Raw genomic sequence first — 22,747 nt, 5'->3', positions numbered from 1 at the left:
GTAGTGGTTTGATTAATGAATACATAGTTTTTATTTTGGTGTGTGAAACTTTTTTATTCATCTCCAGCAAACAATTTTTTTTTATGCTTCGCTGTGTTAAAGATCCTGTGGTTAAAACCGAGCATTTTTCTCTGTTCATTATTTTGTTTTGGAATTTAGCAGAAAATTCCCAACACAAAACCCCATCGATGACAGAAGTTTATGAGTACTGAGTAAAGAAGGAAATTGGATCACCAATTGGAGTTGTGCGTATAATGGGCTGAAAACCCATGTGGATGTGGGTGTAATAAAGCAAAAGAGGGACCAACGAGAGACCTTAGATTCTCCACATCTCAGAGGCCTGATCCAAATTTTCTTGTGAGTGAGGGCGCCATCTGACATCATAGATGCTACAATCTTTTCATTGAAGACTATCAGGAGTGAAGCTGCATGCACGCCGTCAAAGGAGAAAAAGTCACTATGATTTAGCTGCCATAACAAGAAGCAGAGTGTTGCAGGTGTGAGATTCATCAAAACTATTCAGAAGTCAAGATATTAAAGAGTTAAGAATTTTTTGTGATTAAAACCATCGTCGAAGTCATTACCAGTGTGACTTGTGAAGTTGTGCTGAGTAGGAGTGGAGGAGTAAGCAATAGGTGATGTGTTGGTGTGACAAGCCCAGGGCCAAATGGTTAAGGTTATTAAGTTAACATTATAAACGTTTAATAACTTTTATAAAATTCTTATAAATGGTTGTGTAAATTCGCATGTAGTTGACTCTATGTTGTGGCTGAATAGAAGGCGGTGAATTTGTATGTGGAGTGAGCTAGTTTTGCATTGTGGAGATACATGCGAGATGCATGTTGTCGATGCTGTGACAAATTTTTTCTCGGTGTTGGTAGTTGAGTGTCAAGCTTGTGCGATGGGAAGCCCTGTTCTTTGACATTAGTGTGAATTAAGAAGCTGAGTGGAAGAGGAGTAAACCTCCTTGTCGTGTTGAATATCGCATTGTAAATCAGATTTTTGGAGTAACTGTTGTGTTGCGTATGGAAGGTTGCGACTTCAAGGATGTGTTTTATAGTTAGATTGTGTTAAACCTCATAGTTGTGTGTGTTTTAATTGCTCACAGCAAGCATGCGATTTTTGCATGAAATTGAGATGCAAAATTTTTAGGCGTGAAGCCTATGCATAAACTTGTTGAGGAGGATAATGTCGGTGATTATTGTGGCCCGCTTTGTACATCAGGGTGGCAACCATTGTAGGAGATGTTGAAATATAATTTCCATTGCCACGTTATTTTCCAGGAAACTGCCAGTCTTTTCCCGCACCGCTTTTCACCAAGTAGTGGTATTCTCCAGAGGGCAACGATAACAATCATCAACCAACATGTGGCTGAGCAGTTTTTCCAAAACAGGTTTTTACCCGGAGCGTAAACTTCAGCAGAAAAATCCGCATGATATGGTTTGTCAACCGTCCGATGAGATCAACGGTTGATACATGCCTGCACCATGACTTGATGTGAAGTGCAATTCTCGTTGACCGCCAGCTTTGTGAGAAAAGAAACATTAATGAAATTCAATGTGAATGGTAAACGTTGGTAAAAGCTTTTAATTATATTAGTTTTTTAATTCACGGGAAGCATGGGCATAGGATATAGTATTGTTATGTTTTTTTTTGTTATTCATTGCATATGAAATGCAAGGGAAAGCACGCAGCAGCGCGAAGGTGAAGTATTGCCCTATTTTGTTTTGTAAAACATGAATTGAAATATACACGCAGTAGTTTGAATGTAAGCTGTTCGTTGAATATGTAATATGGAGTATGCAGTAACGTAAAGGGAATGCTTTTTTTGTGGTTGCATATGTAATGTAAGGGTATACGCAGAAGCGTGAAAGCACGAAGGAAGTTTTTTTTTGTATGCATTGTAATATGAAGAAATTTTTACACACAACAGTGTAAAATTCTTCAGGAGAGACAGAGTAAATTAAATTTTGTGAGGAACTGAAACGTTCCTCTTGTAATCCCTCTGGAAGAGGAAGATCTTCTTTTTTGTAATAGCAATTGTTTTATTAATGAATACAAGTTATTTAATGGGTCTGAATCTCTGTTCTCTAGAAACAATTTTTTAGCTTCCCTGTGTTAAGATCCTGTGATAAAAACATAGCATTATTCTCTATTCAATTTATTTTGTTTTGGAATTAAATAGAAAATTCCCAACATGGTATCAGAGCTTGTCCAGGCTCTTTGAAGGTGTCAAAGAAGCTGAAGGAAGGATTTCTTGCTGCAACAGCTTCTCCAGCAGAGTGAAGACTCAGTCAAGAAAAATCCAAGGTATTTCTCAAGTCATTTTTTGGTGTTACTGTTGAGGACAGTCAACTATTTTAAATACACAGTCAAGTATTTTGAAGCACATTTAAGAGTGCAAGAATGGCTGGAGCCCGGTTCCTTCATTCAAAGCTTAATAGCTTGAAGGTCGACATTCATAACACAAATGGCGAGGTCAAGGAAGAAAGTCTCCAATCCTCCTAAGGATGTGTCTCCCTATACTACTAAAATAGAAGACAATCAATTTGATGAGGCTCCAAGGCTCAATGGGAACTTTAATATATGGGAAGCAAGAATGAGGACCTTCTTACAGTCTCAAGGGATTGAAATTTGGGAATTAGTGATTGATGATAGCAGGATGGATAGAGAATCCAAGGAGTACAATGCAAAAGCAGCAAAGACAATCTTGAATGGGCTACCTAATTCTGTAAAGAAGAATCTAGGAAAACATTCATCAAAAAGGATATATGGGACAAATTCATGACCTTCACTCAAAAGGAGCACTGACCATGACCATCAATCAAGAAGGAGATCCTGAACCCATCATAGAAGCTGAAAATGAGAATGATGACATGAAGGCTGAAGCAGACCTAGAAGATGAAAAGAATGAAAAGGACTTTGTAGAACTCCTCGCTCAACTTATGATTGCCATGGAAGAGATTAACAATTTGAAAAAGGAAAATGAGGCACTTAAGAAGATAGCTCCAGTTGGTAACCAAGATCAAACAAGGAAGAAAGTTGACCTCATCAAGCTTCAAGTATAAGAAAGGGATGAAGAGCTTGCCAAGCTTAAGAAGGAATTTCATCAAAGCAAAAGGAAGCATCATGAAGAAGTCATATCCATGACAAATCAATTGAATATAACAAAGAAGCAGGAAAATACCTTGTCAAGTCAACTTGGGCAAAGGCACAAGAGCATGAACAAAATTGAAGAAGAGATTGGTCAATAAAAGGTAGAGGTCTCCTCCCTTAAGTCTCAATTACAAGAAGCCAGGAAATAGGCACAAGGAGCTGAGAAGAGAATGGAGAGCAGTCAAGCAAAGAATGAAGAAATATTCAAAATGAAGTCAGATATCATCTCCCTTAAAATAGTAGCAGCTGAAGCTACTCGTAGCAAGGAAGAAACTGAGGAACAACTTGCAAAGAAGAATAATGAGTGTGAAAGATTGGAAGAAGAGATTGTCCTCCTCAAAAAAAAGGTTGAAGGGATGAACAAAATATTGAATAGCTCTCAAGCCTTGGATGACATGCTCAGTTATCACAAATGTCCATCTGATAAATCAGGACTTGGGTTTGCAGGTGAACCATCAAACAAGAATGAAAATGCTTTAAGCTAAAGAGATGTTAAGAAGCCAGAAAGAAATTGTGATGCTCCTAGTTCCAGCAAAGGCCAGGAGAAAAATCAAGGCTACAATAGAATAAATCCTATTCCAAGAAGAAATCTTGCTCCAAGTAGAAAACTAGCTCCAAAAAGAAACTTAGATGATGTCAAAGAGGCAAGAGGCAATGGTTATCATCAAAGGATCTCAAGGCAGAAAGGCTTCAGAAGTACAACGAGACCTCCATCTCCTAGGTACCAAAGTTGATTTTTTGGTTATTGTTATTCTTGTTCAAACTTTGGTCATATGGAAAAAGACTATAAAGCATCTCATAGAGATAGATGTTATAGTCTCCGACCACCTCCAAGAAACAATTTTACAGGAATAAATCATGAAATCTTATTCATGAACAATGTAGAATGCTTCAAGTGTCATAACATTGGTCATATGGCACATGATTGTAACTTAACATGGGCTCTTACACAAGCTAGAACCATGCAAAAGAAGAAAGTTACACAAGTATGGAGAAGGAAGGAAATACAGTCCGAAAGTCCCTTGAGCTCTCTAGCGACTCTAAGCATTTTTTGAGAAGACTCTCCCAAAAGGAGACAATGCATACAGTTAGGGGGAGCCTGTAATTCTTGATCATTATCATTGAAGCTATTAGTGAACGGGTCCTTATGAAATCCTTGCTGAACTATATTAACAGTCATTCTTTGATGAAGATCATGTTTCAGGAGCCATTTCATGGGCTTCTAAAAAACAGCCTATTGTAGCGTTGTCTACAGTAGAGGCAGAATATGTGGCAGCTACAGCAGTAGCGTGTCATGAAATTTGGATGAGAAGGATGTTAAGGAGTTTATGCCAAGAGAAAGCAAAACAAACTGTGATTTTTTGTGACAATAGCTCAGCTATTGCATTATCCAAGAATTTTGTGTTTCATAAGAGAACGAAACACATTGACACAAAGTTTCATTACATCAGGGAATTGGTAAACAATGGATAAATTTTTTTACAACACTGCAGAACTCAGGAGTAGGTTGCAGACATTCTGACCAAACCATTGGGGCAGAAAAGTTTTGAATTTTTGAGGAAATGTCTGGGTATGACTGATAACCCAGCAGTTGAAATTAAAGGGGAGTGTTGAAATATAATTTCCACTGCCGCGTTATTTTCCAGGAAATCTCCAATATTTTCCCGCATTGCTTTTCACCAAGCAGTGGTATTCTCCGGAGGGCAATGATGACAATCATCATCTGACACATGGCTGAGCAATTTTTCCAAAACAGGTTTTTTCTCGGAGCATAAACTTCATCAGAAAAGGCCGCGCGATATGGTTTTTCAACCGTCCGATGAGTTCAACGGTTGATACTTGCCTACACCATGACTTGACGTGATGTGCAATTCTCGTTGACCGCCAGCTTTGTCAGAAAAGAAACATTAATGAAATTTATTGTGAATGGTAAACGTTGGTAAAAGGTTTTAATTATATTAGTTTTTGAATTCAGGGGAAGTATGGGCATAGGATATAGTATTGTTATGTTTTTTTTGTTATTCAGTGCATATGTAATGCAAGGGAAAGCACGCAACAACGCGAAGGTGAAGTATTGCCCTGCTTTGTTTTGTAAAACATGAAATGAAATATACATGCAGTAGCATGAATGTAAGCTATTCGTTGAATATGTAATATGGAGTACGCAGCAGCGTGAAGGGAATGTTTTTTTGTGGTTGCATATGTAATGTAAGGGTATACGCAAAAGCATGAAAGCACAAAGGAATTTTTTTATATGCATTGTAATATGAAGATTTTTTACACACAACAGTGTAAAATTCTTCAGGAGAGACAGAGTAAATTAATTTTTGTGAGGAACTGAAACGTTCCTGTTGTAATCCATCTGGAAGAGGAAGATCTTCTATTTTGTAAGAACAGTTGTTTTATTAATGAATGCAAGTTATTTAATGGGTGTGAATCTCTGTTCTCTGGAAACAACTTTTTAGCTTCCTTGTGTTAAGATCCTGTGATAAAAACAAAGCATTGTTCTCTGTTCAAGTTATTTTTTTTTGGAATTAAACAGAAAATTCCCAACAGGAGAAGACTAGTTCAAAGAAGAGGTAGAGTGGCGTTGACTAGAGTGTGAATGTAAGAGAAGCCATGAAGGTGGACTAGTGCTTGGAGCTTTGGATCTAACTGGATTTGTGGAGATTCCTGGATCTGTAAATTCGAGAGCGTGGATTTTTTAGCTGAAAGTTGCATGCTATGGAAAAGAGCCGATGGTGCCTCTTCAATTTGACCTTAAAATCCTAGTGGTAATGAGCTGAGTCGTGCTTGAAACACTTTTAACAAACTGTTTGCAGATTGTTGGATATGTTTGGCTCTGTGGCATGCAATCCGATGAGAATTGCTGCAGCGACTTCTAAAGAGGACGATTCACTATTCTTCAAGCCTAGAGTCAAACGCTACTTCCTGTTCATGGAGCTGCTCGATAGAGCTGAGCATCAGTGTGAGTTTGGAAGACTGCTTTTAGAGCTGATTGGATCTGAACGTTGAAGCCAGAAATTTCCTAGAGGGTTCCTAAATTCGCCATGTGGTCGATTGCGATTAGGAGCAGTAGGAGGAGTCAGGGTTGGAATTTGGATTTCTCGTTACCAATTATACAATATTTTTTTGACGTTTTGGGTATTTAGGGTTATCGCCAAGAAATGTTGTGTTGAAATTTTTTCCCTTTAAGAGTGATGTTCTTATAATAAATTAACCCTTCACCAATAAATGTTTGATTAAAAAATTACCCTTTAATAACCAAAATATGAAAAGACTTAATTGTGGAGGCTTCAACAAAAAAGTGTTAAACATTTGAAATTTATTGATTGAAAATATATAATAAGTACCAAGTAAAATACAAGATGGTTATCCATTGCATATATTTAAATTATCATTTAAAATCAACAAGATTTCTAATAAGATTGACTTCCATATAAATTCAGAGATAATTTCTGACATTATATAATATAAAGTTTGATACAAAATACTTGGTGGGCAGGCTGTCAACGAAGGTGAGTAGCGTCTTGAACTTACTTCCCCTCATAGGCCAATCCAGCATGCATCTCCACAACCATGGCATCAACCAAATGCCTCAAATGATACAAAGGAGCAGAGCATCCTCCTCGAAATCCTGTAGAATTCCCACCACACGGTTCCACTTGCCCCGAATCCTCACTGGCCTTGCCACCAGCAAAAAGGCAATCGTGCACGACACCGTAGCGCAAGTCACAGCCAGTCCCAACATCACCTACTTACTGATAACCCCCGCTCCAATACCACCTCCATGGAAATCTACCACAAACACCAGAAATATATGTAAATTCTCATCAGTTACCCCCGCAGCAGCAGAACGCATTCACCAACCCAATCCATTGCTCAAATAGAACCCAAGAATCCAAATCCAATAGAAATTCACTTCTTTGAGTTCCTTCCTCCAACCCAGAAGAGTCAAACCAACCAAGCAATCGAATCAACTGTCATATCATATGAAAATGCATTTTGAGATTCCAAGAATCCCCCGCGCTCCCCCACTGGATGAAGTCTTCTTTGCCCGTCCTCTCAGGATGGGTGTGTATTCCCGAGGACCATACGGGCACCTGCCTAGCTCGCAGGTCAAATGCATCAAAATCCTTCAAAGACAAACACCTGCAAAAATGCAAGAAACCGTCGTAAGATCATCGACAAAGCGCTTGAATTTTCAGGAAATTACTTGACGAAATGTTTGCATTGAGATGACACAATTTCCCAACGTTTAATTTAAAATAATATTTTATGCTCTACGCAAGGGAAAGGACAAGGGTGATTGAGGGGGCCCTTGGCAGCCATTCTTTATCACATCAATTCCATTCAAACCAAAAAAAATAACCAAAAATTTTAAAGCCCAAATTTTGCAAAAAAAGATAAAAATAAACCCTTGGTAGTTTTTTGGGCTTTCTATATGTTATTTGGAAAGTTACCGTTCCTACTCTAAATCCAAATAATGTGATCCATAATTTAATATGCTTATTGGTTACCAACACTGATTAGAATTTAGCATATTTTCAGTAAGAAAACATGCCCAAAAAATACCTTGTTATATGAAAAATAAAGGGGCGTAGGAACATTTGGTGCGTAAGAACATTTTGGAAAAAGTTCCAAACGTCAAAAATACGTCTTTTTCTCTTCCGGGCACGTCACTAAAAACAACCATTGACAAATTCCAGCTGTCAGATACGGGCAAAAAACCTTATGACGAGTAAAATGCCCGTCAAATTCCATCCCTGCGAGGAGGTTAGGGTATACAAAGCCATAAAATTGGCTTCGACTGGCCCGAAATTAGATGCCACTGAACAAACAGGTGATAGCAAGAGGCTGCTTTGTTATGGAAAATTAACTTCTTCATTGTCAGAAGGTGAATGATGAGTCGGTGGTGAAAATAAATTCACCAAATGCTGACAATAACTCATCAAAATACTTCGTTGTGGTTGTGAACAAGGACTTGACATTGGTGACTTTAAATGACCTGTGTGTGTGTAGTGGTGTATGTGTTCAGACTTTGGCCAAAGAGACGTATTTGCGTGAGGAGGAGTGTTGGTCAAAAGGAGGTGAGATTGTGTGCACAAAAAATCTATTAATGGTTAATCTCTTGATATTGGGGTGGATTTAAAGTGGTTTTTTTATACTTTTACTACTATATTCGCTGTCACCTTTGGTGTCATTGGTTACCACCTCATATAGTTCACCCATACCACACTGTCTCGTGATGAGAAAGTTCTGTTGATCAAAGAGTAGTATGATGCATTGCTCTCACCGACTTATTGCAGTGTCAAAATAGAAGGTGCATGCATTGTAGTCGTCGGTTAACAAAGAAGACAATTGAAACATACAAGGAGAAAGCATCAAGAGACCGATGTAATATATTTCTTCGCTAAATTTGGTGAAGCATTTCACGTAGATTTTTACATGCAGCTAGTCAAGTCAAGAATGAAAATTTCGATCAACGTAGTGAAGACTTTGATGAAATAGATGAAATAGATGAAATTTTAAAATGTTTAATGTTGGATCTATCCTTTTTCTCTAGATGAAATTGTAAAATGGTTAATGTCGGATCTACCATTTTTCTCGAGTAAAAATTATGAAATTTGGGTCACTGAAATGAAAATAATATATGGAAGGTAGATTTATTGAATTATGTTGAAGATTATTTTGTTAATCTGAACCATGATATGTGTTATAACTCAGGGAAAGCTTTGGTTGTAGGAAAAAACCCTAAGGTAACCTCAGAACCCCTTTTATGTTGAAGCTAACCTTTCAAAGCATGAAAGTCACAAGTCTTTTGACTATTTGGGATATTTGGAAGAAAGGAGGACTGGAAGAAAACAAAGTTTATAAATGGCTAGAGTAACAAATATTAATGAGCAAGTTGTACAAAGCATGAAAGTCACAAGTCCTTTGACTGTTTGGGATATTTAGAAGAAAGGAGGACTGGAAGAAAACAAAGTTTATAAATGACTAGAGTAACAAATATTAATGACTGATAATTTAAGAGAGGAGCATGAATGAATATTTAGAATAAAGGAGAACTGGAAGAAAACAAAGTTTATAAATGACTACAGTAACAATTATTAATGACTAACAATTTAAGGGAGGAGCATGAATGAAATATAATCTCATAAATTAGCATTCTCATACATGGAAGAAAACAGTTATATAACAGAGAAACACTGACAGGAAGCTGTAACACATGAATTTCCTACTAAATGATCATTAAACACTATAAATACATTCAAGATTGTTCAAATATATTTAGACTACAAATATGTTTTTCCAATAATTTCCAACTTTTTCTTCTTCCATTGAAATCGTCTTTATAGAAAAGACTGCAAAACTAAAACAAGTTTCTAGAAAAACTTAATTACAAAATCTAAAAATAATCATTTACTTTATCAAATACATGCATTTACAAAACTTCCTAATCCTATCTGCATCTAAAGATCATGTTTTTGCTAGATCATTCTCTTGCTGGAGACATGGCTAGAGATAAGGATCAATAGGTCTAGTGATTCCTTCAAAATCCTGTAAAATAGGGTCCAATGATTCCTTCGAAAATATAAAAATGTGGTATCTTTTAGAAATTTGAGAGACTCTTTTCTAAATGGGTTGGTTGTATAAAAAACCTCTTTCAGTTTTGTAAAGTTCTTTCTCATTTGTCTGGGATATGATTTTGAAAATAATTACTAAAACATGATTGAAAAATCATGAAAAACAACCTTTCAAATATATCTTCGAATATTCCAAACTGTAATACTTGTTAGAAAACGAAGAGACAATTTTCTAAATGGGTCCATTTTGGAAAAGAACCTCCTTTAGATTTGGAAAATTTGTTTCCATATATTCATAAACCTCTCCTGAATTTATTGCCTTTTACAGGAAAAATAGTTTTAAAAACAAAGTTTTTGTGAAGTAAAAACAAACATGTTTTGGCACCTTTTCCCTTTGACTGCTGAGCTTGTTTCATAACTTCCACCATTGAGAAAAAACTTGAGATTAAACATGCTATTCCATTGGTGTTATTCTTTGGTCATGAAAAAGTTTGAATTTTGCATTTGGCGATGATTTTCTAGCTGTCAGAGTTAAAACATGTTTATTGCAAATAACACCGATCCTTCCATTTTCAACATTTTAAAATTGTTTACTACAAAATTTTGTTGACACTTTCATTGTCAGTGTTTTTTTAAATGCATAGTAAAATATGTGATAACAACATTATTATGAAAAATTATCCAAACCATGAAAAACACTGATAATCCCACTATCAATGTTTTCCTTGTTTATTACAACTAAAATGTTGATACTGAAATTGTCAACAATTTCTGAAAATTTTGGGAAATATTGTTAATGTGATAATAATTGGATTGATGGGGATGTTGTCGATCATACATAGCAAAGAGAACCCCATAGCCGAGAGGCCTAATACATTGGGTGACTCCCAACGAGTAACCCTGCAATCTGTCAACTGTACCACATTGTTGCACACTCCAAACTAAAAACTAAAATTGAAAGCTGCTACAAAACATGATTAGAGTGCTGAGCTTGTTGGCACACCAACCTAGGTTAAATAAAATTTGCATGAGGTCGGCATATTCACCTACTCAATGCATCTTTGTTAGTGCCTTCGTCTAGCACTGGCTCATACAAGCCGGTCTGAATATTGACTCTTGAAGCAAGATCCCTCGACAGGCTTTTTCCTAGGTTTACCAGATTACTTAGGTTCTTCTTTGTTGACAGAACGGCTGAACTTGCATTTTTTGGTAATTTTCCCTGATTCCAATTATCCAATCCATTAAAGCATTTTAGATTTTGAAAGTATTTCATAATTGGATGAAGAGAAAAGAAATTAGTTGTGTGAATTCATTTTTGATGATTAAATTACAAAATATTTTTTAAATTCCAAAATATTTCCGAAATCTATAATCCAAACAAGGGAAGCTGTGAGGCAGCAAGTCCCTACATTGAGTGGGGTAGAATGCTTTTCTGCGCTGGTGCGACTAAGCCAGTAAATGGGCAAAGCATTGGAAATTACTAGCCTTCATATCTTGCGGAAGGTGTCTGCTTAGTTCTGTAGCTAGGAAAAATTAGCATTCTGTCACAATAAAGGTCACACTAGTTTAAAAATTTGCAAAGATTGACTATCCTGTGTAGTTAAGATCAAATTGGGCATGAAATTGTGAACTCCCTTGCTTACACCTAGCAGTCTAGTGCAATATTATTTGATCTTTGTGGTGCGAATTCAACAGATTCTGATGCGCTAGAAAAGCCTTGGTATTTCGTTTCCACTATTCCCCCCATCCTATAGACATAGATTTCTGTTTCAGTTTCCAATAGACATAGATTTATGTTTCAGTCTCAAAACCTTAGAGATCAAGAAGATTGCAAAAGGTCAAATATCATCTTAGGAGATCTGTTATAGAAGTTTTATCTATGACTCAAGTCTTAAAGCTTCAAGCCACAAGACCTCTACAATGATTGAGTAGCATAGGGAGATTCAAAGAGCTCGAGACGATATCCAAAAATTCTGCCCTAAATTCTTGTTTTAGTCACTGTTTTTAAAGGCAATTTTGAGGACATAAAATATGTGCAAGCCTCTCTGGCTAGAATCGAAAATCTTAGAAATGTTATACCTCAGATCGACCTTTGTACAAGGGACCAAGATATCCATAGCCAACTCAATTTGATTGTTGTGGTTATCAAAAGGACAGAATCATTAAAGAACACCTATTGGTAAGTCCTGAACATAGAAAGTGTTTTTTCCAAGGAAGAATGATCTTGAAGTGACCGAGGCTATGCATCTAGAGACTCTCTTATCTTTAATGATCTCTCCTTGTTATGTCTAATAAAATACCAACCAATTAGAAGATGCTAATACTCATTAGCAAGGAAGAACTCTTCTCAGAAACCAAAGTTACTTGGTCTACTAGAAGAATGAAAAAGTCTCAAGTGGAAAGGAATCAATTGTTTCAGTCATAAACAAATCCAGCAAAGTTTGATTGCACTCCCAGATCTCCAAGTTTGAAAAATATACAAGTCATATTGAGACATGTGATTCAACTTCAATAAGCAAGGTTGATGATGTAAAGGAAGCAAAATTACTTGATGATCCTGAATATTCCTTTACTAGGGTGTGTAAATATTCTGGGCTTACAGTGAAGAAAAGGGTCGAAGCCCTAATCCAAGATCGAAGATTCTCTCCTCCTTTCATTTATGAGAAGGATCAAAAATTGGTATTGAAGATGGACTTTGAACAAACCACAAAACATGTGATCCAAATCTTAATATGTTTCAGATCTGATAGGCCGAAAATCTCAGAATTTAGAGGCCAAAATACCTCAAGCAGACACTTGATGAAATAAATTGAGAAACCTCAATCTTATGACAAAGGTCGAGCATCATTTGTCCTGTGGTATATCTTTGAAATGAAAGCCAAGACTTCTGAGGCATATTCCTATGACAAGTTCTGAGTTCCCTTGTGATGAAAAGTATAGTGATCTAACACAAATTCTAGATGAAAGGAGTTTGTCTTCAAGTTAGAGACACATTTTGATCTTGCAGACCCTAACCAATATGTTACAAGTGGACTTATTGTGGACAAGTGAAAGGAACCCTAATGAGGAGCTTAAGAAGTGATTTTTCTTCCTCAGCTGAAGAATTTGAATCATACCTCGAAGAAAAATGATATAGCTGAAGTCTTTTGACCCAAGATGAAATTGGCAGTGTCATACTGAGCAAGGTATTCCATGACCAGAATATTAGGATCTCATACACCATCAAGGGTGGCAATACTTTTGGTAGGGACGTCATACACCAGCAAGAGCTACAGAATTTTCATCTGGGATCACGAATGCCTATTGAAGCACAAATTAAGTGAGAATAAATAGATGTTGGATATTGGTTGCAAGAGTAAACCTGAAAATTTTACTGTGTTTATAAGAGAAACATGTCCTAAGAAAGGTGATGAAATCATGAAGAATTCATATGAATCTTAAGAAACGAAGTTGAGATACTTGAGAGGGAATTGTCTTGTATAGTGTAACACAGGAGGATTTTAATACAATATTACTCTCTCCAAAGCTCTGTTCTTGTGTGTAACTGTTTTAGTCATGTATCCTAAATTTCTCATGACAAGGATCTTTTTAATGCAAGGATTTTTTTAATGCAAAGATCCTGATAACATCAGATATTTATAACTTGTTGTATATTTCATTGAAAGAATACAACTATAAAAACATCATTAGTAGGTCTTTGTTATAAAAAGGTTCATTTGTGAAGGGCATGTTACACTAAAAAATGTCACCTTGACTACTTACAGTTAGTATGGCTCAAATCAACAAGTCATGCTACCCTCTTAGGCAAGTCTCATGCCTCTGTTATCCATCTCAAACTCAAAGAAGAGAGAAAGTCTTGTAAAAATCATGTTTATCTCTGGGGTCGCAGGTTCTCTCTAGCCTTACCTGCGGGGACGCTGACCATGTTCACAAAATCCGCGTCCGGAGAGCTTACTGTTTGTGTGTGGTTTGACTCCTAGATTTGATAGCGCGTGTTAATTTGTTTGTTTTTACTTTTAGAGACCATAGGTGTGAATTGTGAATTTTAATTGTTAGGTGTGAATTGTGAATTGTTAATTTTAGTTTTAATTTGTTAATAAAATTCACTGAAGTTGAATATAATGGCAAATGTTCCGGAATTTATCAACCTAGGAACCCCTCCTAATGAGAATCCTAGTACTTTTCCTTACTTTGGAAATGTTGGTCCTCCTTATATGGCTACTTTGTCATTACCTGGATTTACAATAGGTTTACCGATATGGTTATTTTCAACTTCGTTGGCCCAAAATACTCCAATTGTTCCATCTCAACCGGATGCTTGTACATTTCCAAAGTAAGGAAAAGTACTAGGATTCTCATTAGGAGGGGTTCCTAGGTTGATAAATTCCGGAACATTTGCCATTATATTCAACTTCAGTGAATTTTATTAACAAATTAAAACTAAAATTAACAATTCACAATTCACACCTAACAATTAAAATTCACAATTCACACCTATGGTCTCTAAAAGTAAAAACAAACAAATTAACACGCGCTATCAAATCTAGGAGTCAAACCACACACAAACAGTAAGCTCTCCGGACTCCGCAGGTTCCAACCAGGCCATCCACAAGGCAATCCTTGAAATGATAAAGCGCTTCACCCTTCCTAGAATTACAAAACCCTATTCTATTCCAGGCTTCGCACTTTAGGGGGCAATCTGTTACACTAAAAAATGTCACCTTGACTACTTACAGTTAGTATGGCTCAAATCAACAAGTCATGCTACCCTCTTAGGCAAGTCTCATGCCTCTGTTATCCATCTCAAACTCAAAGAAGAGAGAAAGTCTTGTAAAAATCATGTTTATCTCTGGGGTCGCAGGTTCTCTCTAGCCTTACCTGCGGGGACGCTGACCATGTTCACAAAATCCACGTCCGGAGAGCTTACTGTTTGTGTGTGGTTTGACTCCTAGATTTGATAGCGCGTGTTAATTTGTTTGTTTTTACTTTTAGAGACCATAGGTGTGAATTGTGAATTTTAATTGTTAGGTGTGAATTGTGAATTGTCCGGAAATGCAAGTGCTTGGTAATTGTTTGATTGTTTGTGGTTGCAGGAATTGACTTGAAAGAGGAGCTCATCTGGATCGTCAAGAACGGACTTCAACAACAGCGTTTTGGAATAAGGTAAGCCTGAACACTTGTAGTTTTCATGTTGTAAAAGGTGTATTTAGAGAAAGATCACTCCATTTTGTCTTGTTTGTCATTAGAACGTCTTAAACTTCTAGGAAGGTCAGTCGTGTCCGCACCCTTGACAAATTCCGTGTGACAAATTGGCGACTCCGCTGGGGAATTTTATTAACAAATTAAAACTAAAATTAACAATTCACAATTCACACCTAACAATTAAAATTCACAATTCACACCTATGGTCTCTAAAAGTAAAAACAAACAAATTAACACGCGCTATCAAATCTAGGAGTCAAACCACACACAAACAGTAAGCTCTCCGGACTCCGCAGGTTCCAACCAGGCCATCCACAAGGCAATCCTTGAAATGATAAAGCGCTTCACCCTTCCTAGAATTACAAAACCCTATTCTATTCCAGGCTTCGCACTTTAGGGGGCAATTTGTTACACTAAAAAATGTCACCTTGACTACTTACAGTTAGTATGGCTCAAATCAACAAGTCATGCTACCCTCTTAGGCAAGTCTCATGCCTCTGTTATCCATCTCAAACTCAAAGAAGAGAGAAAGTCTTGTAAAAATCATGTTTATCTCTGGGGTCGCAGGTTCTCTCTAGCCTTACCTGCGGGGACGCTGACCATGTTCACAAAATCCGCGTCCATAGACGCTCTGTATGTTAAGGGACAGGTGCGTCCCTCTGTAAAAGGCAAAATGCGCGAGTTTTATCTTGAAAAAGTTACTTGTGGTTACTTCTAGAACATTCTAGAGGTCGGTTTGATGAAATGGATGCGCCTCCAGTTGGTTCATGTATCTCTATTAAGGGGGAACTTATCCCATCAATAAGGGAGCTATCCCACCCATAGAGGGGGATGATCCCATTGATAGTGGACCTGAATAACCTCTTTACAGCACTATAAATGAAGGCATTGAGCCAGAAGGAGAAGAGGTTGGAGCTATACATTTTCTTTGGGTAAATGCTGCAGGATTTAGGTCTTCCATTAGAACCTTTGTGAGGAGAGATTGTCTTTACATGATTCTACTTGGAAGTGGGTGAGCTTTGTCAAAGTAGGGGAAAACACTTGATGGACCCTGGGAGGAACTTGCACAACACCAAGGCCAGGTTGTAAGAGTTTCTTTGTTTCGTTATTAATACAAACTGGTTTATTTTTCTCAATAGCTTGTGTTAATGAGTTATTTCATGTGTTCCTTGGTCTGCATGTTGAATATATGTTTTATTATATGAAATGCAAGTGCTTGGTAATTGTTTGATTGTTTGTGGTTGCAGGAATTGACTTGAAAGAGGAGCTCATCTGGATCGTCAAGAACGGACTTCAACAACAGCGTTTTGGAATAAGGTAAGCCTGAACACTTGTAGTTTTCATGTTGTAAAAGGTGTATTTAGAGAAAGATCACTCCATTTTGTCTTGTTTGTCATTAGAACGTCTTAAACTTCTAGGAAGGTCAGTCGTGTCCGCACCCTTGACAAATTCCGTGTGACAGGGCATATGTGCACAAGAGAACCTTCCAAACTAGCAGATATTATGGGATAACTGCATTCAAAAGGAGACTTGAGTGGAGTCTAGATCTAATGAGTAGGGAGATGGTGATGAAAACTTGGCCTTCATCAACAAGACAAAGAAAGGGAAAAGGGAAAGTTTTCACCAAGGTAGGTAAAAGTGACAGAGAAGGACATCAGCCTGGAAAGAAGAATGACGTGAACATGATCAAGTACTTTGTTTGCAGCAAGGTCACTATGCTTCTTAGTGTCCAAAGAAGAAAAAGGGAAAAGAGAAGACACAACAGGTAGCAACAGCAACAAAAACCTAAAACTATCTGTGAAATGTGTAATCCTCTTCCTGAAGTAATGTAGTGTATCTTCTCTTCAGCTCTTCCAATTCCTTCTCAAACTGAACTCTGATTCGTGTATTCTGTCATAAATAGAAAGAAATGTATGTAGTGAGCTTAAAATGAAGCTCCAAATTCATACACATACTTAAGCAGCTTCCAATAAGCTAACATCGGGATCTAGGTAAACTCATAAATATTGGCTAAAGAAATCTAGCAAATCTTGCACAACAAATTTAGCAAATTCAGAATAGAGAAGTTATATGGAAATATTCTAGAAGTACCTCTTCTTCATGAAGCTTTCTAATTCGCTCTTGTTCCTTCCGTATCCTCAGCATCTCATGGTACAAAGGGACAAGAACATTTGCATGCTTCACTGTAAAAAACCATCAGCAAAGTTGGTTTAACATAATAAAAGTAAAGCATAGAGGAGATGATCCAAAAGAAGACCTTTCTCCAAATTGACCCACAATGAAGGTAACAGTGTGTAGCAGTGCACGAGGTATTCCACGAACAGAAGATAATGACCTGATGGCTTGCAAGGGAATTGATAAGCTTCAAAGCTCAAGGACAACTGTCAGCCTCATACAAGGACTAGAATTTTCAGCTGGTGGCTCATAACATGGATGAACCTAAACATGACCTTTCTCCACATTGACCCAAGATGAAATTGGCAGTGTCATACTGAGCAAGGTATTCCATGACCAGAATATTAGGATCTCATACACCATCAAGGGTTGCAATACTTTTGGTAGGGACGTCATACACCAGCAAGAGCTACAGAATTTTCATCTGGGATCACGAATGCCCATTGAAGCACAAATTAAGTGAGAATAAATAGATGTTGGATATTGGTTGCAAGAGTAAACCTATCGTTAATTACTGTAACGCCATGTGAGAAATATTGTCGTAGTTAATTAACTATTTGCATGCCTTACTGATAAATCTGACGTGTAGTTTATGGAACACCTGGAAGAAGAGCTATACCTTTTTTATTCACATTAGACGTTTGTATCCATTTCAAGAATGGTATGTGTTCGGTTATTCTAATAATCGGAGTCAAGCCAATTAATACATGTGTATGTACTATGTCTCATGCAACTCTACCATATAAATAAAACATATGTGTTTATATGCCTTCAACAAATGTAATGCCTTCAGATATGTGTTTGTATGCCTTCAACAAATGTCATATATGGCTTAGACACGTAGTCAATATGCATTGAAATGCCCATGCAGGAGGGAAACAATGCTTTGGCACCTGCAGTTAACTTTTTCTTTGGCACCAACAATTTGACCATCACCGAGCAGGGAGGCGAGAGCCCAATTGAATCAAAGCATTCGCACCTATGACTTGTGGTGTAGTAGCCTAGAGAGGTTGTAGAGAAGTTGCTTTCCTTTTCTTTCCTGCGGTAGAAGATTCATTCTTGTAAGCTACAAAGGATCACCGTGGGGGTTTAGAGTAGATTTCATAGCCAAGAGGCTCCATATAGTCATGAGAGAAAATTTGATAGCTGAAACACTCCATATAGTCACACGAAGGACCTGACCAATATGTTAACTCCTGGAGCAGTGATGTCTGGCTGGGAGCAGTAATGTTTGGCTTCAGTCCAATTGGAGATTTTTGCAAAAAATTTCAGAATCCACTAATTTTTGTAAGAAATTTAGGAATCCATTGATTTACCAGGAATTTTGAAATCCACTAGTTTCCCTCGAAAACTTGTAGGCTGAAAAACCACATCAGAAAAGGGTCGAACTCAATTTAATAGAAGGACAAATTTTCTGAAGTTTGTATCAGGTTGGAGAATAACCTTCATCACCATATCAATCCTTATTAGCACGACCAAGATGCAGCCTCTAGCGCCAATGTTGACGGGAGCTCGAGTCGGCGTATCTTTGTTTGAACTAGGTGACGCCCTTCATCCACTTCGTGCATCTGACGGCGAACCCATATGTTATGGGCCTAATTTGAAATCAGTTTTTATAGCTAAATTCTAGTATGAATACTGTTACTATCTGATGCTATGATTCTAAGAAACACTAATAGATTCCAATTCTGTAAAGAATATTATAACATGATGCCCTTAGTAGGTTATGATATTCTGATTGCAATATTAAATGAAAGAAAATAAACAAAATATTTCAGTAGATTATATGTTAACAAAATTTTAACAGCAGATTAAAATGTTGTAATTTGATCTACTCTAGCACAGTAAACTCTGCAGTCCATGTATAAAATGTAATTTTCAATAGGAAAACAAATGTTGCAAACTGCTATATACTCTCCTTAGAAGGTATGAATGCAAAGTTTAAGGACTTTTGGCAAAGTTCTTTATCTTTGAGAAAGAAACTTGCATAAAGAGGTTATTCAAAGTTCTTAAAAGTCCAGCCTAAGAAAAAGTTCCGAACAAGAAGTTGCTTAAGAAAGTTCTTAAAAGTTCCGAACGAGAAGCTGTTTAAGAAAGTTCCGAACTGGAAGCTGCTTCAGGATTTCAGAAACTACAAACTACAACAAAATGAACAAAAAATTGTTATGCTGTACAACAACAAAATGAACAAAAGGTCTACAGTAACAAGAAATAGTTCCATTCAAATTAAGAAATAGTTCCATTTACAGTAACAAGAAATAGTTCCATTCAAATTAAGCAAGGTCTACATTAACAAGAATTATCAACAATAACATATTAAATTCGATAGTTAATCAGATCAATATCTGTTTAAATTAATAACAACACAATATCTGTTTTAATTCGAATGTTTATCAATGTTTTATAGGAGGTTGGTGAGCCCCATTATTGTAGCAATAATGCTACAACTCCTGGGACTCCCTTCTTTAATTTTATCAACCCAGTAATTTGTAACAAACTTGGAAGCGACAGTGCTGTATGCACAAGTACTAGCTCTTGACGCAGCTGTCACTCAGTCAGCTGGCACAAGTCCGCTAGGAGCTTAAGCAAACTTCTATGAGCTCTGAGAAGAAGCTTTTTAACTGATGGATGAAAGTTAACTCAAAGAAGGCTAATCTACTTGTAGAAAGAAACTGAAAGCCAAAAAAGAAATGCAAACCCTAGCAAACCCTAATTCTACTAGCTAGTCCTACTGATGCAAGAAGGAAGATGCAAGCTACTGAATGAAATGCCATTGACTTCTAAGAAGGTAAAATACATGTGTCTAGACTACCTCTATCTGAAGAAAACATCTTTTTGTATTTTGGATTAAGTCGTCAGTTTCATCATGCATATGCTTTCACTGTTCTTTAACTGTGCAGGGGTGGATCAAGGAGCAGAAATGCTTGGAAGAGGTCAGGAAGGTTCAAAGAGGGTCTAAGGAGTCCCTAACACCCTTCCAGAGAGTTTTACAAAGTTTGGCTATCAAGAAACCTCATTTGTGATCTTCTACAGGAAGTCTGCAAGGGTTCTACAGGATGTTCAGTAATTTCTACAGGATGTTCAGAAATTTCTACAGGATGTTTAAAAATTGGATTTTGGAGGATGGGTGAGTGAGGGAAGATGCATGAAGGGATATGGAGGTAGGATAGGGGCCTAATGTGGCCCAGGGACTGGTGGATGGAGTGGTGAGAAGGTGTAGATTGCTAAATTGGCTCAAACAAGGCTGAAACAATGATTGCACAAAAAGGTAGGGTTACATGGGCAGGAAGACAGATGTGAGACGAGGAACCTAGCTAGGAGATGGAGCAGATGGCTCTGATGAAGCTTAGGTGGATGAAAGAGTGGTAGAGATGCTTTGCACCGTATGCATTCAACTGAATCAACAAAGTCTTGCAAGTAATCAAAGTCCTAGCTAATCTAATCTAACTAACAATAAAGTGAATGAACAACAGCTTTATTTGGAAGAGAACCATGTATATCAACTATGCAATGAAACATTTCAGAGATCTGAACACATAACCAACTTCTGCAAATGAAAACAATACACTAAGGATTGCATGGTAAAGCAAACTAGTGTTTTTGTTGGCAGCAATGTCACCTTTGTCCCAGCTCACGATCCCACTGAGGGAGAGGTGAGATCAGAGGTGCTTGAGGCCTTTTTCCAAGGATCCTTTCTGTTATTAACCTATCAAATCAATCTGAACATGAAAAGCTACTTTAATCATCAAAAGCAACCTAAATAACAAAACAAGATTTAAATCTAAATAGCAGATTTTATTCTAAGAATACAACAAAAACACATAAAGATAAACAAAGGAGGTACTGGGTGCTTGAGATGGGCCCAACCCCAAGAGGTACAACCTCCTAAGAGAGATTTAGAGCTGGTGCAAAGCTGGATTCGTCTTTATTGAGCAAGAAAAGAAGAGTTACATCAAAAACTATCCACAAGGTAAAGCTTGAAATGTGCTGAAATGCAAATCTAATCTACTGACCAAAATCGAACTACAAACTAGCTAACTTCTACCTACAAAGTGACTAACTACTAGATAACCCCAAAATGAGGCCCTAATCCTTCTTATTTATACAAATTTAGGACCCCAACAGCCCTCCTAAACTTTAGGAACTCGGCTGCCAAAACTTGTAGTTAACAACACTTTTACTAGCATTTGCTCGGCTGCCCTTGTGATGATTGATTTGGTGGCCCTTGAACTCCAAGCTGATGGTGGAGGATTCGAGGTAAGGGCCCATAAATGAAGGGGACACCTTCCTACAAATCCTCTCCCTTGTTCTCCCACGAATTTGGCTGCCAAGTGCTCATTAAAACCTTTGATTTTGTCTCCAAATTGACCAAAAAGACTACACAAAGCACAAATTAGACTTGTTGGCATAATGACTAACCCAATTCACTCTATTAACATAAATATAATAAAAAAAATGCAATAAACTAATGAGAATGGTGGATTAAGTCGAATTAGGAGGTTGAATGAGCCCATCTAATTATCCATTTTTCGGGCTCATCATCAACCCCCTACTGAAAGTGTTGCTCATCTTTTGAGCAACTGATCTATCTCCTCATATTTGATGGCCATGGTGGCCTCCCTGTCATGCCAAGCTTCTGAAGTAATTTCCTCTTCTTGGTAATAAAACCATGTTTTTCTCTCTGCTTCTTCCCACTGCATGTGCTCCTTGTCCAAGAGAATTCTCAGCTTCCTGTAGAACTGTCTCAGCACCCTACAGAGAGGCCTTTGTGTCCAAAATTTTCATTCTTTCTCTCTAGGTGGATGTCTTCGGGCTTCCTCGTTCATAGCTGATGGATATCTTTGAAGGAGGCTCCTCCTTTTGTTTAGCTTTTGTGTCCTTAAAGACAATTTGCTCCTTTGACTGCGACAGAGGATAGTTTGTGTTCTAACCAAAAAAAGGAAAATTGTTCATGGGAACAATCATTTCACTGCGACAGAGGATAGTTGAATTTTCTTATTTTTCTGGGACCAAATAAGGAATTCTTCATGCTCCTTACAACATCAAATGATAGTAATTCCCTTGTGTTAAAACTGCTGTCACCTAGAATTGGTCTGTCTGTTTATGAAAGAAATTTTTTACAGAGTAGAGCATAAGGACATTGATTTTTTCCAACACATTGATAGATATGTAAATTCAGGTTTTTCCACACACACAGGTCGGTCTCTACTGTTGCATGTCTTCTTTGCAAGAGAATTTTTTTATTTTCTTCATTTTCTTTTTAAAACTTATGAGGAGATTTCAGAAGCAGAAGAAAAGAATGGGTAAACTCACTGAATCATGCAGGCAGACTTCCACTATTCTCAATGCACAGGCAGACTTTTTACTCTCATTTTTCAATTTAATGTCGTGCTCAATTCATGATTTTGCACCAAAAAATCATGCACAAAGTAGTTTCCCCGATCCTACCTCATTTTGAGCTTGAACTTCGCTGAAAATCCCAGGTTTTCTTTTTGAGTGGCTGTTTTCTGTGTTTCTGGTAGAAGACTTCCTGTAGAAATGCCTATAGAGCGCCCATGCGCCTCTGAGTGAGCCTGATATGCAGCAGAATCTCGAAGATAGGTAGAGAAACTAGTGGAGGGTGACTA

This window comes from Pinus tabuliformis, chromosome 8 (genome assembly GCF_031772625.1).
Source record: "Pinus tabuliformis cultivar Carrire ecotype Pingquan chromosome 8, CPIR1, whole genome shotgun sequence".
NCBI classification, from domain to species: domain Eukaryota; kingdom Viridiplantae; phylum Streptophyta; class Pinopsida; order Pinales; family Pinaceae; genus Pinus; species Pinus tabuliformis.
This window is presented reverse-complemented; position numbering follows the sequence as displayed.